At 45.6% G+C, this 17,955-nt stretch overlaps 1 protein-coding gene across 2 annotated transcripts in view; it reads right to left on the minus strand.

Moving 5' to 3' along the window:
- IL13RA2 (interleukin 13 receptor subunit alpha 2) overlaps positions 1-17,955 on the minus strand; it is a 77,497-nt gene that overhangs the window by 41,560 nt on the left and 17,982 nt on the right. The window contains exon 1 of one of the 2 annotated variants that reach the window (XM_080795896.1): positions 5,093-5,178. The exons of the other annotated variant lie outside the window; for it this stretch is intronic. The gene's annotated coding sequence lies outside the window, so the exon portion shown is untranslated. Of the gene's footprint in view, positions 1-5,092; positions 5,179-17,955 lie in introns of those variants that run through there. 2 annotated transcript variants of the gene reach the window in all.

Here is a 17,955-nt window from a genome sequence, read left to right on the forward strand (position 1 = left end):
ATGGTTCTGTTGTACTTGGAAATAAGTAAGGAATCCCTGGGTGGCTGAATGGGTTAAGCATCTGCCTTTGTCTTAGGTCATGATCTCAAGGTCTTGGGGTCTTGATCCCTACTCAGCAGGGAGTCTGCTTCTCCCACTCCCTCTCCCTCCTCCCTACTCATGCTCTCTCTCTCTTGCTATCTCTCTCTCAAACGAATAAAATCTTTTAGGAAAAAAAAAAGGAAATAAGTAGTGACTTTGATAAAGGTAGTTACATGTATGGACCACTTTTTACTGAAGTTTAGTTGTATGGATTGTGCTGGTCTTGGTTGTACAGAGAAAGGTTAAGAAAAGGTATCTTGGGGGGCGCCTGGGTGGCTCAGTAGGTTAAAGCCTTTGCCTTCGGCTCAGGTCATGATCTCAGGGTCCTGGGATTGAGCCCCGCATCGGGCTCTCTGCTCAGCAAGGAGCCTGCTTCCTCCTCTCTCTCTGCCTGTCTCTCCGCCTACTTGTGATTTCTCTCTGTCAAATAAATAAAATACTAAAAAAAAAAAAAAGGTATCTTGGGGCGCCTGGGTGGCTCAGTCGTTGGGCATCAGCCTTTCACTCAGGTCATGATCCCAGTGTTCCTGGGATGGAGCCCCGCATTAGGCTCCCTGCTCAGTGGAAGGCCAGCTTCTCCCTCTCCCATTCCCCCTGCTTGTGTTCCTTCTTTCACTGTCTCTCTGTTTCTCTGTCAAATAAATAAATAAAATCTTGAAAAAAAAAAAAAAAAAGAAGAAGAAGAAAGAAAAGGTATCTTGGGGTGCCTGGGTGGCTCGGTCATTAAGCGTCTGCCTTTGGCTCAGGTCACGATCCCAGGGTCCTGGGACAGAGCCCTACAGAGGGCTCTCTGCTTAGCAGGAAACCTGTTTCTCCCTCTCCTATGCCCGCTTCTTGTGTTTCCTCTCTCTCTCTCTAATAAATAAAAATCTTAAAAAAAAAAAAAAGTCTCTTTTTTTTTCTTTGCTGAGAAAGAGGAAGAGACTAAAAGACAGAAGAGAAAGAGAATAATTACGTAAAGAAATCCCTGAAAAAGCAAGAGGCCAGCATGTAATCTAAAACAAAAGTGGAAAAATTGAACTTGGACTGACAGAGGGCTCTGAGACAAGACAAAAGCATGGATGAAGACAAAAATTGATGTGTTTATAAAAGACAGTGAGGTTGGTGGATAAGAGGTTCAGGCACACCTGATGGCATTTGTTTTCTGTGTGAAATGGGAGAAAAGCTTACCTCCCAAGAATAAATATGTGGTAGCTGAGTAGAAGGCTCAAACGCAGAGGAGAAAGTTTGCAATAGCCACCGAGGAGGGAGTAAAAGAACTGAGGAGAATCCAGAAGCCTCTGAGCAAAGACATGTAGAAGGATAACCTGCCTAACACCTGTTCAGTCCTCAGATTTCAGCTCAGATGTCACTTGCTGAGAGAAGCTGAAATGAGGCCCTTGTTATGTGCTTTATGAGCACTGTGTTTCCTTTAAAGACTTGTAATGGTTTTAATCTTATACTAATTTGTGGGATTATCAAATTAACTTCTACTCCATTAGACTATACACTCGGTGAGGTCAGGGATCATATTCATTTTGCTCACCACTATATGTATTTTGCTCAAAATGTAACCCTTAGGGGCGCCTGGGTGGCTCAGTGGGTTAAGCCTCTGCCTTCGGCTCAGGTATGATCCCAGGGTCCTAGGATCGAGCCCCCGCATCGGGCTCTCTGCTCAGCAGGGAGCCTGCCTCCTCCTCTCTCTCTCTCTGCCTGCCTCTCTCCCTGCTTGTGATCTCTGTCTGTCAAATAAATAAATAAAATCTTTAAAAAAAAAAATGTAACCCTTAGTTTCCAATCCCTAAAATGTGAAGAATATTAATACTGTTCTGCATGACCAGAATATGGATATAGTTAGGTTAGCAACAAGCTAGAATTTAAGATATAAGGAAGCAAGAACTTCAAATGGTTTATGTTGGACCCTCAGTGCCTAGCACAGTGCAAGACACATAGTAGATACTCAATACTTACCTGAATAAATGAAACAAATATGGCAGAACACCAAGTCTCCTGAATTCCATTCCAGTGCTCTTCCCACTCTATCACAGCAACCCATACCAGATGTTCAACATATTGATTACTATAATAAGGGCCTATGCATATGCATTATTATCTCTATTTTTTTTAAAGATGTATTTATTTATGTTAGAGAGAGAGAACGGGGGTAGGGTTGGTGGAGCTGAGGGAGAGGGAGAGAGAGTCTTAAGCAGGCTCCATGCCTAGCATGGAGCCTAACACGGGGCTCAATCTCACAACCTATGAGATCACAACCTGAGGCACAACTAAGAGCTGGACACTTAACTGACTGTGCACAGGAACTCCTATCTCTGTTTTACTCAAGAAGAAAATGAGAGCTCTGAAAGATGCAGTATCATATGCAAGTTAAACAGCTAGGATGTGGTGGAATCAGAATTCAATTGCCAGTTTCTCTGGCTCCAAAACATGAGTTATTTCTTCTATTCCATGCTCCCTGCTAAGGTATTATGTGATAAAAGACTTAATCTATGAACCTTCCTAGGGATATGTGCATTTGAAAGTCCCCCCAATATCCCCACTGGCAAAGAAAAACAGAACAAACAAAACACTTCCATATCCAAAGTAGTGACTTCCATGGTAAAATCTTAGGCAAAGGGACTGAGACAGGTCAATGAAGAGAACATTTGTGGGCAGACACCTGTCAGCCATCTCCTAAATCATCCCAGGCAGGCACCTGTAGTGTGATTGGTCATACTCTATGATCCTGGACATTATCCATCTACCCAGCATAAGTCTTGATTACACAGCGAGAATGAAAGAAATAAATTCCAAACAGCTTATCTTCTCAGCGTTGCTTCAGTGTGACCCTAGACTAGAAGCAGCATGGAATGATGGAAACAGCATGGCTACTGCAGCCACAGAGATCTGGGCAAGACATTTCAGCTCTCTATGCCTCAATTTTCTTATCTATAAAATGAAGGCAACAATATTTGCCATCATAGGGTTTAGGAAATGATTAAATGAGATAGTGCATGTAAATGTCTGCAACATAGTGGGCGCTAATTGTTCTTACTTGCCTTCCACTTCTTCCACATGCAACAGTCACCCCCTGTTAATTCCTCAAAGACACCCAGAAAAATACATCAAAACGAATAAGCAACCCTCTCCACCCCTACTCCTTTTGTTTAATCCTACCATTTAAATAATAGTTTTTAACAGTTCTTAAAAAAAAGGGGGGGGGGCCTGGGTGGCTCAGTGAATTGGGCCTCTGCCTTCGGCTCAGGTCATGATCTCACAGTCCTGGGATCAAGCCCCGCATCGGGCTCTCTGCTCGACAGGGAGCCTGCTTCCCCCTCTCCCTGACTGCTTCCCCCTCTCTCTGACTGCTTCTCTGCCTACTTGTGATCTTTGTCTGTCAAATAAATAAAATCTTTAAAAAAAAAACAAAAGATTTATTTATTTATTTGAGAGACAGAGAGTATGTGAGTGGGAGGAGGGGCAGAGGAAGAGGGAGAGAGAGAAGAGAAGCAGACTCCCTGCTGAGCACGGAGACCTATGCAGGGCTTGCAGGACCCAAGATCATGACCTGAGCTGAAATCAAGAGCTGGCCGCTTAACAGACTGAGCCACTCAGGTGCCCCCATTTTTAACGTTTCTATTGGCTTTCACAAAATGAGTCCTCATCAGGACATTTGGCTCATTTTACAGTTAAAGAAACTAACATGTACAGATAAAGAAACTAAGATGAAGACCACTTAGTCCTTACTTTATTATTCTCTGCTCAAAATAATAATAATAGGAGGTGCCTGGGTGGCTCAGTCGGTAAGCACCTGCCTTCCACTCAGGTCATGATCCCAGGGTCCTGGGATTGAGCCCCACATGGGGCTCCCTGCTCAGCGGGAGCCTGCTTCTCTCTCTCCCACTCCCCCTGCTTCTGTTCCCTCTCTCACTGTCTCTGTCAAATAAATAAACAAAATCTTTAAAAAATAATAATTCTATGCAATTTACTTAAGTCTTAAACCCTCTAAAACATTTCATACTTTAATAAAATTTGTATCAAAAAACAGCTGCTAGGGGTGCCTGGGTGGCTCAGTGGGTTAAAGCCTCTGCCTTCAGCTCAGGTCATAATCCCAAGGGTTCTGGAATCAAGCCCCACATAGAGAGCTCTCTGCTCAGCAGGGAGCCTGCTTCCCCCTCTCTCTTTCTGCCTGCCTCGCTACCTACTTGTGATCTCTGTCTGTCAAATAAATAAAATCTTAGGACAAAAAAAACCTAAAAAACCAGCTGCTAAATCCCCTGTATTCATGTCATGGTTTCATATACTCTCTTACATGTTAAACAAAGAAAATGAATCTGGAAATATCCAAAGTGAGTACAATGTGTAAAAGTGATGGTCAGATTTAAGTGTTAACTATGTTTTTGTTTTTGTTTTTGTTTTTGTTTTCAGAAGAAAATGAGCATCAAATGTATGTTAGTTCATTTCAGAACAAAAACAGTGAAAATTGGAATTTTTATTTTAATAACTCTACTATGTATGTGTTTAACCATACTACACAAATAAATGAAATCATCACATACAGAAGACATGCATGTTCCATAAATAAAATCAAACATCATATAAAATACATTAAGTCATTCATTTTAGAGGAGATCTATGGTTATTTCTGAGCAAAATAGAGAAAAGTTGCAGCAAAGTAGAGAATTCGCATTTATAGGGGGAAAAATCACACAGAAAATAATTTCAGAAAACTGAATTCTAAAATGCAATTATCCTTACCATTTCCAAAAGACCAGTTTTGCTTGTAAGAGGTACGATTTTTTTATAGGAAATAAAGGCCAATAAAAGAACAACTAGAAATTAAGCAATAGTGTTATTCATATTGATTAATTAGCTGCATGCAAAAAAGCAGTATTTTCTCAAATGAATATATATCATTTCAAACAATTTTGCTATAAAAAGATTTCTGAGCCCATTTTTTATTAAAATTTTTAAAAATTATCTCTAAGTTACCTTTCATCCCCACACTCCCTCTCAGAAACTTCAGTTTCAGACTTACTGTGAGTGAATAATATGTCCAGTTATATTCAAATTCTTCTGAAATACCACTGAAATCTGTCTCAATGAACAGCTTCTTAGCTTAATGGATTTTAAATGACCTAAGAAATGAAGACTTTATGTAGGAGGAGCTCTGGTTTATCCACTGAATGTACTGTCATGAGAAAATTTGCATTCAAAACAGGTCAGCATTCAAGGTTACATTTGTCAAAAGTTTCAGAGGAAATCACGAAGTTCATCTGAGTGATTTTCTTTCCCTTTTAATTAGTTCCTGATATGGCATTTCAGTATGCCAATGTTATTTTACTATGTGACTCACCACATTGGGAATTAAAAGATAATCCAAAGGTAAGTATGTGATTGCCAGATCTATGCTGTTTCCTCAGAGTGTACAATCCAAAGTACTTCACTGTTTTGAGTTTCAAATACCTTAAGTATGAAAAAGAGTCATAAATGGACAAGGAATCTGGAAACCTAGGTTCTACTCTAGGGTGTCCCTCCCACAATCAGCTAGGTGTAGGTGACCTTGGACACTTCCCTTAAATTCTTTAGGACTCAGTTTCAAAAAAGTAAAATATTAAATGGAACCTCAGAAGTCATCTAGTTTAACCTTCAATTCCAAGTAAAGATTGCCTCTGCATTTCACCAAAAAGGTGGTCAGTTTCTTATATGTAAAATTAGCAGTTGGAACTCAATGATGTCCTAAGTTTCTGATTTCTAAAATCTTTGGTGCTGTAATTAAAATTCATTGTCATGTATATGTTTTTTTCCTCCACTGAAAGTTCATCGAATATATCTTCATATAACCAAACAAGATTTTATTTCAGTCCAGGTAAAAGTAAATAAAGAAACTTAGATTGTCACCAAATTGCCCCTCAACCTTTAAGTCTCCAAAGTAATTGCCATGTCCAGGAACCATGCAAAGCCATAAGAAGATGGAACACTTTGGATGCTTTTCTAAAGTATGTCAAGTACTTATTCCAAAATACAAGTAAATTGAGATTGAATCCAATCCATATAATATCACCTAATTTCCACTGGTTAAAAAGTGTCTTCCTTGGTTCAGAACACAGGTTCACACTTGATAAACTCTCTCAGATACCAAAGATACATTTTACAATAAATATGTGAACAAATAAAAGGCAAGGAATCTGAATGAAGAGAAGACCGTGGGTAGAGTCTTCTCTCTATCACTAACTTTATCTTTTACTCTACGATTTTTTTTTCTTTTTTATTCACTGCATAGTTGATGCTTCACCCTAAATTGAAACTGGGAGGTGGGAAGATTACAGATGTCAGCTAATTTGTCTATTTCACAATCATTTTTTCAAAAATCACTTATCAGACCTACATGAGGAATATCACAATCAGAATTTGCTGACTTGGGGGCGCCTGGGTGGCTCAGTGGGTTAAGCCTCTGCCTTCAGCTCAAGTCATGATCTCAGAGTCCTGGGGTGGAGCCCCGCATCAGGCTCTCTGTTCAGCAGGGAGCCTGCTTTCCCCTCTCTCTCTGCCTGCCTCTCTGCTCACCTGTGATCTCTCTCTCTGTCAAATAAATAAATAAAATCTTTAAAAAAAAAAATTTGCTGACATGATGGTAAGAAAACGACCAAGATTCAAAATCTTCTTTCCTTTTCCTGTGATTGCAACTTCAATTAACTGTTTATTTATATTCTTCCATTAAAAAAACTCTCCATGAAGTTTTCTTCAAGCTTCCTGTTTTCCCCAAATCTCCTGACCCTTGCAAACATTTCATTACACTACACTTTATAGTTTTAATGGAAAGGTACATTCAAAGAAATGCAAGTATAATCATATCTTGGAATGATACAGTGCATTTATTCATGGCTTGCAAACGATAAGCTAAATATAGGTAATAAAATACAGTTGGGAAATTTTTTAAAAAATAAAATAAAATACAGTTGAAAGCAATAATGTACCGTGCGTCAGATGTTAAATTTCATTAAATATGAACTTCTATCTTGATTTTATAGCATAATCATGAAAACATAGGCAAATCTTTGTTTCATGGTGTGAAGAGAAAGAAATTAAAAAGACAATCCGAGGCATCTGGGTGGCTCAGTCGTTTAGGCATCTGACTCTTGGTGTCAGCTCAGGTCATAATTTCAGGGTCATGAGATCGAGCCCTGTGTCAAGCTCTGTGCTCAGTGAGTAATCTACTTGTCGCTCTCCCTCACCCTCTGCCCCTACCTCTCTTTGCCATACTTTCTCTCCCTCTTTCTCTCTCTCTCTCAAATAAATAATCTTAAAAAAAAAAAAAAGAACTTATTTTAATATACTACAAGTCCTATTTGATGGCTTTCTACTGATATCAATAGAAGTTGCCAATGATAATTGTGTGCTTGTACCTTAGCATTCATTACTCTGCCCTAGATACATGACATGTTGCAACTCCTAATAAAGAGAATTTGGAAGTAAACCTGATTGGTGCAGAGAAAGGAGGTTAGATAAGACTAATTGGAACAGTCCCTCCCTAGCTGGAAGTTAGTCCAAAATCAAGAGACTATAAACCAACATTTGATGCAGGGCAGGGTCAGTGTCACCCCACAGGGATGAAATGAAGAGGTGCATCAAAGCCTCAGGGTGGGGAAGTTCTTCAAGATAGTGGGGATCAAGTCACATTTCTGGGAGAATTGAGCAAGATAATACAAGAAATTCTGCAAGCAATCAACATTCAGTTCTGGAAGGGGGCCAGCAGAAAGTAGGCAAGAAGATTTAGGCCTGGGCCCTCCTTTCATCAGAGACACACAGAACTGAGCTTTCATAAGGGAGCCAAAGTCCAATTAAACACCCAACAGCAGATGGTGGGGTAAGAAACAAAGTCTAAAGCCTGATGCTTACATAATTTCCCAGGGGCCCAAATCAATTCTAGAAGCAAAGCACACACTAGGCTACTTCCAGACTTCTACCTGGTAAAAGAGAATGGCTCTCACTGGGCCAGAGCTGTGTAAGAACTAAGACTTCCTAGCCTGACACCATGAAGTGAAACTAGGACAGACAAAGGGTACCCAAGTACCATCCCTGGCCTTTTTAGCGGGAACATAGTACTTCATTTTATCGCTTCTTGGCCTTTTGGCTAAGATCAAGTGTAGTACTTCATTTTATCCACTATCCCCCTGGGATAGCTAAGTAGATACTATGTAGTTTTACAAATGGATATCACTCAAGTCTCAATAGGTTGTTACTTTCCAGAAGTCAAAAATTCAAGAGTAATTCAATAAAATCTAGGTGGGCATGACACCTACCCCAGTGCTTTCCCTGCACAGTCACACTATTGCTAGAATTCTCTCTGATAACTCAGCTGCTGAACTAGTTGACTAGCAAGGATCTTGGTATCTCTTTTGCTGTGTAAAGCTACAGAACTCCTATTCTGTAGACCATCAAAACAGGAAATGGGTATTCCTGAACTGCTGCTCAAATTAAGTAATCAGCAAAGTCAGTATTTAGTGCCCCAAAGTGTTATTTCCTTTGTAAGTTTAAAAGACACTAAATAAGCAAAAATAAATAAATAAATAAATAAATATTAAAAAAATAAAATAACCACTGACTCTTTAGTTTCTGTGTACACATACACACACACACACACACACACACATCTCTTAACAAAATTCCTGGATCTGAGAACAGTTTTTAAACTTTCAGGCAAATGTCAAACTTATAATGTCCAGAGAGCTTTTCTTTTCACATGACACCTCTGGAAAACTGACCTGAAGATTACTTGGTAGGCTTGGCATATTGCACAGAAAAGCAGTGTTTTACAAAGAACAAACTGTGAGACAAAAGGCATCTAGACAGCCTGCTTTCCCTGAATTCCAGTCTTTTTATTCTGAAACCAACTAATTTATGAGTCTTGAATTTCCCTCCAGACTACCATAGATTCAACAGCAGAATACCAGAGCTGAGATTCTCGGGAAACCCACATGAGCTGAAAAATACAAACAGTAACAGTGTGATCCAGTCCCCAGATTAACACCAAACAGGCTTAAACACAGACCCACAGACCACAGGGGTCAGCAGTGCCAGACTCCGCTTTCTATTCACTCACATTCATTCAACCATTTCCAGAGCAGCAATGTGTCAAGCACTGTGCTCCATGCTGGGGGTTCAAAGGGGAGCTTAAGACAACCTCATGTAGGTCAATTCTAGTTAGAGCTATGAAAGCTAGAAGCTACTGAATAATTATAGTACAGTGTGATAAGAAAACAGCATACTCTGACACAATCTACCGAATCTTTGTCAGCTAAGGAGCTCAGAGAAGAGAACAACTCATTCGATCTGCTTTGTGATGAGAGGGATATCTTCAGGCAGAAATGGTTTGGGGGGTCACTCTTGCTCCTGATGTCAAATTGTGGTACGGTAAAAAAATATATTTGGTCTTTGTCTCCAGTTTCTGGCACAGAGCTCCTAAAACCCTTAGAAATTCCTGAGTGACAGAAGTGTCTTTTGTTATTCATAATGAGTCCCTTTCAACCATACCTGAGCTTACGCTGAGGTGACTATTGGTGAGCTCCTAGATAGCTTCAGGATGGGGGTCAGTTGCCAGAGGAAGCCACCATGTGATTAGAAGGTAAGAACTATGAGCCCCACCCCCAACCGCCCACACCGCCGACCTCCTGGGAGGGGAGAGGAACTGGAAGTTGATTTCAATCACCAATGGGAAATGATTTAATCAGCTGGAATGGACCTAAGGTAGACAAGTGTTATCCCTGACCTCTCTAGCAGGAACATAGGTATTACTTTATTTTATCCATTTATCTCCCTGACATAGCTAAGTAGATACTATTTCAGTTTAACAAATGGATATCATTCAAGTTCCAATAGGTTAAGTCACTTTCCAGAAGTCAAAAATTCAAGAGAGGGTGCCTGGGTGGCTCAAATGGTGAGGCGTCTGCCTCTGGCTCAGGTCATGATGAGATTGAGTCCCTCATCAGGCTCCCTGCTCAGTGGGGAGCCTGCTTCTTCCTCTCCCTCTGCTGCTCCCCCTGCTTGTACTCTTTTGCCCTCTCTCCCAAATAAATAAATAAAATCTTTAAAAGATTCAAGAGAAATAAAATCTAGGTGGACCTGACATCCAGGTCCATGCCATAGTAAAGAAGCGTCCATAAAAATGCCTAACAGCCATGTTCACGGAGCTTTCGCATTGGTGAACACATTGCGGTACTAGGAAGGTGACATGCCTGGAAAGAAAATGGAAACTCCTCAAGATTCATCACCCCTACACACACACACACACACACACACACGCCCCTTGCCCTAAGCATCTTTTCCATTTGGAGTTGTATCCTCTATAATAAACATGTAAGAGTAAGTAAAGTATGTTCCTGAGTTGTTCTAGTGAGTTATCAAACCTGAGAAGGGTCATGGGAACTCCCGAATTTATTACTGATTAGTCAGAAGTACCATGACTTTCAGTTGGCATCTGAAGCGTGGATAGTCTTTGAGGGACTGGGCCCTTATCCTGTGGGGTATTTGTTCATTACATGTATAATGTACTATAGCATGTGTAATATAACTACACGTATAATGTCAGAATTGAACTGAATGATAGGATACCCAGTTGGGGTCAGAGAATCTGAGCCTGGATAATTGCTTGATGTCAGAAAACATCCTTGACAAGTCAACCTTCTTTATAACTGTTTCTTTATGCATCAAATAGCCACCTATTTGGAAAGGCCTAGGTCTTTTAGGAAGCTTATCAAGATAAATTTGTCTGATACACTGTGGTAGAGACTGCTAATTTTTTCTCAGTATCTATTCTCCCCTTCTTTCTTTTGGTAACTGAAACTCATGAACTTTAGCTGGGTACACAGCCTCCCAATCAAAGACTGTATTTTCCAGAACTGCTTTGCAGTTTAATATGAAGATATGACAGAAATTTAGAGGATGATATGCAAACACAGTGATATGTGCAACCTTTGGATCATGTTTTGACAAGAAAATCTCTTGTCCTCTTCCTTCTCTCCCCTCACTCAACCAGTAGGCTATTCTACAGACATGACAGTAAGGACCATATCTGACCACAAAATCAACACACTAGGAAATGGCAAAGCAACAGGGTAGAAGGATTCTGGGCCATGGATGGCCTGCCGCAGTGCTGCCTGCTCACCTTTGGTCTGTTACTCGAGCCGTAATATTTTGAGGTCTCTTGATTATGGCAACTTACCTTGTACCCTAAATAATATAGAAATACATTTTCATTAAAGTGCAAGTGATATTACTTAATGTGTTATTCTTCCCAAAGTCACTTGTACCTGGAACCCCAAAATCAAAGAATGTATAAAGTCCAAAGGAAAAATATCTTAATGATATTTCAGACCTAGTCACAGGCCAGAGGTTTTTGGTTTGGGTTTTGGTTCATTTCTACTTCCCTTTGAATCTCAGCAGACTAATCATTGCCTACTCTGTCACTCCTTTAAGTTTGGCCCTGACTCTAAGCTCTCATATATCGGGGTCTCTCCTTAGTAGGTGATTTCCTTAAGAGCAGGAAGTGTGCTTTACTTGTCTCTATACAACTGGTTCCTAGAATATAGCATATGTTCAGTAAATATGTATTGAATGCTTCTAGTGAAGGTAACCAAAACAGCCATATTTCCTTTAAAAAAAAAATTCCTCCACATATAACTTTTATTCTAATAGTGCAAATAAGTAAATGAACAAAAAATAATGACAGAATAGGCTGACATTGTTGGTTGAAACTTGTCAGGCTGTATGTTTAATGATTACCCACGGTCTTTAGTTGTCATAATGATCCTATGATGTATATACTACCATTGACATTCCCATTTTACAGAAAAGATAACTGAGGCTTGATGGGCCGGCTGGGAAACTGGGGCTCCAAAATGGCGGATCTTCCCACCAACCCTCTCCAAGATGGCGGACTTTCCCGCCACCCTCACTGCGGCCTCCACATCACCGTCAGGAGACTGAAACTCTCCACCCAGGAGCTTCCAAATTGAGAACTGCCCATCACGGACCACCCTCGCCCCATACCCTCTGATCACCACATACCCATTGGGCACAAGGCTATGCCCTACCTCAACCCAATAAAAGACCCCCACCAACTCCCTCCCAGTGCGACTTCCCCGACTCACTATCCACCCCCCCTTTCTGTGAGTCACGGAACCTCACCCGAGGGTGCTTGCAATAAAGTTCATCTCTCGGATCCATTTGCCTCGTAGCCTCTTTTCTTACCATCGCCGGCGGGAGCAACTTTACATTTGGTGCCGGCACCCGGGAGAGAGGTTGAGCCCTTGCCCGGCACAGAGGCTCCCTCCTCACCTGCGGACCGCAACCTCCCACTGCCCACCTCGAGAAGGCTTACTTCAGAACCTGTTGTGGTGAGTGTTCCCCGGCCCCTGATCCACTTCCAGGTCGCCCTGTCCTAGCCGCGGCCACTCCTGAGCAGACCTCCGGCCACCTGGTGGCCCCGCCAGTCCCAAGGAATCGGGAGACCTCCTCATTCCGTGGGAACTGCTGTCCCTCCGGTGACCCAGTGCACGAATGAGGGGACACTCTCCTCCGTAATCTGAGTCGGTCGGTGAAGGGGACCATGGGAGCCTTCCAATCCAAATTCGACTCCAAAACGCCCCTGGGCTGCCTTCTGGCCAACCTCTGTACATTGGAGTTAGACCAGGACTTAAGGCGACGCCTTATACATTATTGTACCGTTGCCTGGCCTCAATACAAATTAGACAACCAATCGCAACGGCCTCCCGAGGGCACATTTGACTATCAGGTGCTCACAGATCTCGACAATCTATGCAGGCGTCAGGGCAAATGGTCCGAAATTCCCTATGTCCAAGCTTTCTGGACCCTACGGTCTCGGCCATCCTTGTGCTCCCGGTGTTTGATCTCTCAAGTCCTCCTTGCTCGCGCCCCTCCCCCAACTCTGCGCATATCCCCTACCGCAGTCCTCTCTTTCTGAACCGCCCGAAGACCTGTCTGTACCCCCACCTCGAGCTCCCACCTTACCCCCTCCTCCTCCTTATCAGCCCCCTCCTCAACCTCCATCGCCCCCTGAGCCCTCCGGGGAATCGGCGACCTCAGCACCCCCGCAGGCCCCAACAGTCTTTTCCGAGGTCGAGCCCCCACCCCCAGCACGGGCCGAGTGTCTGTCAGACTTCCCATCCTCCCCCATTTCGGCCCGGACGCGCTCCCGAGATCCTCCGTCCAGCTTAATCTGCCCCTTAAGGGAGGTGCCTGGAGCCAAAGGGGTCGTTCGAGTGCATGCACCCTTCTCCCTACAGGACCTCTCCCAAATTGAGAAACGCCTGGGTTCCTTCTCGGCCAACCTGGACAATTTCATAAAAGAGTTCCAATACCTGGCCCAAGCCTATGATCTTACCTGGCATGACTGACACGTGGTTCAGACCACTACCTTCACCACCGAGGAGAGGGAACGCACCCAGGCCGCCACCTGAGAACATGCCGATCAAGTCCATCTCATGGACGCCACCATGCCGGTAGGCGCTCAGGCCGTCACCGCTGTAGAGCCCGGATGGGACTATTAGAATGGCCAAGATGGCCGCCAGTGGCAAGACCGCATGGTTCAATGCCTTATCGCCGGCATGAGGGCAGCCTCCAATAGAGCGGTTAACTACGATAAGATCAGGGAGGTTATCCAAGCCCCAGACGAAAACCCCACCCTGTTCCTTAACTGGTTGACTGAGGTTCTAACACAGTACACCAGATTAGACCCTGTCTCCACGGCGGGAGCCACAGTCCTGGTGACCCACTTTATTTCCCAATCGGCGCCGGACATCAGAAAGAAATTTTAAAAGGTAGAGGAGGGCCCCCAGACCCCCATCTCTGACTTGGTGAAAATGGCCTTTAAGGTTTTTAACTCCCGAGAGGAGGCAGCCGAACTCAAACAGCAAGCCAGACTCCAGCAGAAGGTCCAATTACAAACCCGGGCCCTGGTGGCGGCCCTGCAGCCAGCTGGTTCCAGGAATCAGCAACGAGGGGCAACCGGACGTACCCCTTCTGGTGGCATGCTTTAAATGTGGTGCCGGAGGGCACTGGGCCCATCAATGTCCTAACCCAAAGGCACCCATGAAGCAGTGCCCTCAGTGTCACCTGATGGGACACTGGAAGTCAGACTATCCTAGCCTCGGGGGATCTTCGGCGCCTCTATGTGGGGGAAACCCTGAACCAGCAAGTCCTGCTTTCTAGCTACTCGGGCTAGAGGATGACTGACGGAGCCCAGACTCGGATACCCCCCTCACCCAAGCCGAGCCCAGGGTAACGCTCCAGGTAGTGGGTAAGTCCATCTCCTTTCTGCTGGACACGGGGGCTACCTACTCAGGCCTGCCATCCTACTCGGGACCCACCCATGCCTCACCAGTCACGGTGATGGGGATCGACGGTACCTCCTCTTCCCCTAGGATGACCCAACCTCTTACTTAGATGGTTCCCTTTCTCTCACTCATTCCTCATAATCCCCACCTGCCCAGTGCCTCTCTTGGGAAGAGATATCCTCCAAAAACTGCGGGCCACCATCTGCCTCTCTCCTTCTCCTTCAGCCTCGGAGTGTCTTCTACTGCCACTCCTCCCCTCTCCTCCAACTCCCATCCCTACAAACCTACCCGCCGTTAATCCCCAAGTTTGGGACACATCCAAACCCACCGTCATCTCCCACCACAGTCCTGTTCATATCTGGTTAAAGAATAGCTCCACATACCCTTTTAGGGCTCAGTTCCCCATCTCCCTGATCCATCGTCAGGGTCTCAAACCTATAATAGACCGTCTAAAGCAGCAGGGCCTTCTCATTCCTATCAACTCCCTCAGCAGTACCCCCATCCTGCCTGTACGAAAGCCATCAGGGGCTTATCGGCTGGTACAGGACCTACGGCTCATTAATGAAGCCGTCATCCCACTCCACCCCGTCGTCCCCAACCCCTATACCCTGCTGTCTCACATCCCTCCCGGCACCTTTCATTTCACTGTACTCGACCTAAAGGATGCATTCTTTACTATTCCCCTGCATCCTGACTCCTATTTCCTGTTCGCTTTTACCTGGGAAGACCCTGACACCCATGTTTCTGGGCAACTTACCTGGACGGTTCTACCACAAGGGTTTCGAGACAGCCCCCACATTTTCAGCCAGGCCCTGGCGGCCGACCTCCAGGAATGCCTCCTGGAGACCAGTACCCTGCTGCAGTATGTAGATGTCCTGCTTCTCTGTAGCCCTTCCCTCCTCACCTCCCAGGAAGATACCTCTACCCTACTAAACTTCCTGGGAGCTAGGGGGTGTAGAGTCAACCCATCTAAGGCCCAGCTATGTACCCCATTAGTCACATATCTAGGGATCTCTCTGACCCCTACCTCTAAATCCCTTACTGGGGACCGTATTCGCCTCCTCCGAGAACCACAACCCCCCCAGAGTGCAGATGAGATACTCTCCTTCCTGGGACTCGTGGGGTTTTTTAGACACTGGATTCCGAACTTCTCTATCCTGGCCCGGCCTTTATACCAAGTGGCCAAGGAAACCCCCCAGGGCCCCTTAACTGATCTTACCTCAATCCAGCACGGATTTTTGAAGCTCCGAGACTGCCTCATCAAGGGGCCAGTTCTGGCCCTCCCGGACCCTACTAAACCATTCCATCTCTTCACGGATGAATGTTCTGGGTCAGCCACCAGCCTTTTGGCCCAGCCCACCAGGCCTACGTATAGGGCCGTGGCCTACCTGTCCAAACAGTTAGACCCCACCACCCGGGGTTGGCAACCCTGTCTCAGGGCACTGGCTGCCGCGGCCTCCCTCACTAAGGAGGCCCTAAAACTGACCCTAGGACAGCCTCTTACAGTCTACTCCCCCCACCAACTCACGGACCTCCTTGGACATCGGTCTCTGGCCCAGTTGACTCCCTCCTGGGTGCAGTTGTTTCATTTGCTATTCGTTGAAAACCCTCAGATATCTCTGTCTGTCTCCCCCTGCTTAAACCCTGCGACTTTACTGCCTGCACCCTCGCCTACCCCTGACCCTTCTCACTCTTGCCTTCAACTTCTGGAGGACTTTACCCCCTCTTACCCTGGACTCTCCGATCAACCCCTGACTAACCCTGACCGCATCCTGTTTGTGGATGGCAGCTCCCTTCTGACCCCAGATGGCCTGTGCCGCGCCACCTACGCCGTTGTTGAAGGAGGCGGTTGTTGAAGCAGCCCCCCTTCCTCTTGGGACTACCTCCTAGAAGGCGGAGCTGATAGCTCTAACCCGGGCGCTCCACGTGTCCAAGGGACAGCGAGTCACTATTTACACTGATTCCAAACATGCTTACCTCATATCCCACACTCATTCGGTTATTTGGCAAGAAAGGGGATTCCTGACTACCAAAGGTACCCTTATCATAAATGGGCTGCTCATCACCAGGCTCCTCGAGGCCTTACGCTTACCCACCGAGGTCGCCATTGTCCACTGCCGGGGACACCAAACTACTCCTGACCCGATCTCCCTAGGCAACAACAAGGCTGATACGGTGGACAGGCAGACGGCCCTTAGCACCACTCCTGCCCCTGTACTCGTCTTCAACACTGCACACCAACCTTGTTACACTGAGGAGGAGACGCTAGCACTCCAAAAGTTGGGGGGGGCAAACTGGGGGACAAAGGGTAGATTCACATCCAGAACCGCATTGCCATACCTGAAAACCTGGCTCACACCTTGGTCACAGAAATTCACCAGTCGCTCCATATCAGTCCCAAGGCATTGTTTCAGTTCTTACAACCCCTCTTCTATCACCCTTCCCTGTCCAAGTCATTGAAACCGTTCACAGGGCATGTACTGTGTGTTCAGCTGTCAATGCACAAGGTGGGATCCGCAGGCCAGGACCTAACCACCAGTTGCGGGGCCGCCAGCTGGGAGAAGACTGGCAACTGGACTTCACCCACATGCCCTGTCATAAAACCCTCAGCTACCTACTAACCCTGGTTGACACGTTCACAAGTTGGATAGAGGCCTATCCCACGGCCCGCGAGATGGCGGACGTCGTGACTGCAGTCCTTATTGAACACATCATTCCCCGTTTTGGACTGCCCCGAACCCTCCAGTTGGACAATGGGCCCGCCTTCATAACCAGCATAACCCAGCAAGTGGCTGAAAGTCTCAACATCTCCTGGAGACTACACATCCCTTACCATCCTCAGTCATCGGGTAAAGTAGAAAAGGCCAACGGCCTACTTAAAGCCCAACTCACCAATCTTACCCTGGAAACCCGTCTTTCTTGGCCTACCCTCTTGCCCCTAGCCCTCACCAGGCTTAAGGCGACCCCCCGTGCACCCTCGGGATTGAGCCCATTCGAGCTCTTCTACGGTCGTCCCTTCCTTATAGACCACAATCTCCCGGCTGTCCCCCCACCCCTCCTCTCTTATCTGCTGTACCTTACTCTCCTTCAGGCCCTCCTGAGAGCTCATGCTGACTCAGTCACCCCGGCCCCGAAGGACCCCGAGGATGATGAGACTCCTCCCCGGAAACTACTCCCGGGTGACCAGGTTCTCCTCAGGAGTCGCAACCCCGGTCCCTTACAGACACGGTGGACAGGATCCCACACTGTCATCCTCACCACCCCAACTGCGGCAAAGTTACTGGGCTACCAGCCGTGGGTGCACATCAACAACCTTAAACGGGCCCCCACTGACAGTAAGTCGGCCTCCCAGATGGTGGGCCCCACCAAACTCCGCTTGGTTAGGGCTCCTTCTCATACTCCTCCTGAGTCCCCAGATCCAGGTGGAGTCATGTGACTGCATGAGGGGCTCAGCTACCTCACGCTGTTTTTCAGCCTATACCTCTATGCCCAAGTCCTGCTACCAGGGAAAAACACCAACCCTCTGCACATTGACCCATGCCCCGGG

This window comes from Martes martes, assembly GCF_963455335.1.
Source record: "Martes martes genome assembly, chromosome: X".
Taxonomy (NCBI): Eukaryota; Metazoa; Chordata; class Mammalia; order Carnivora; family Mustelidae; genus Martes; species Martes martes.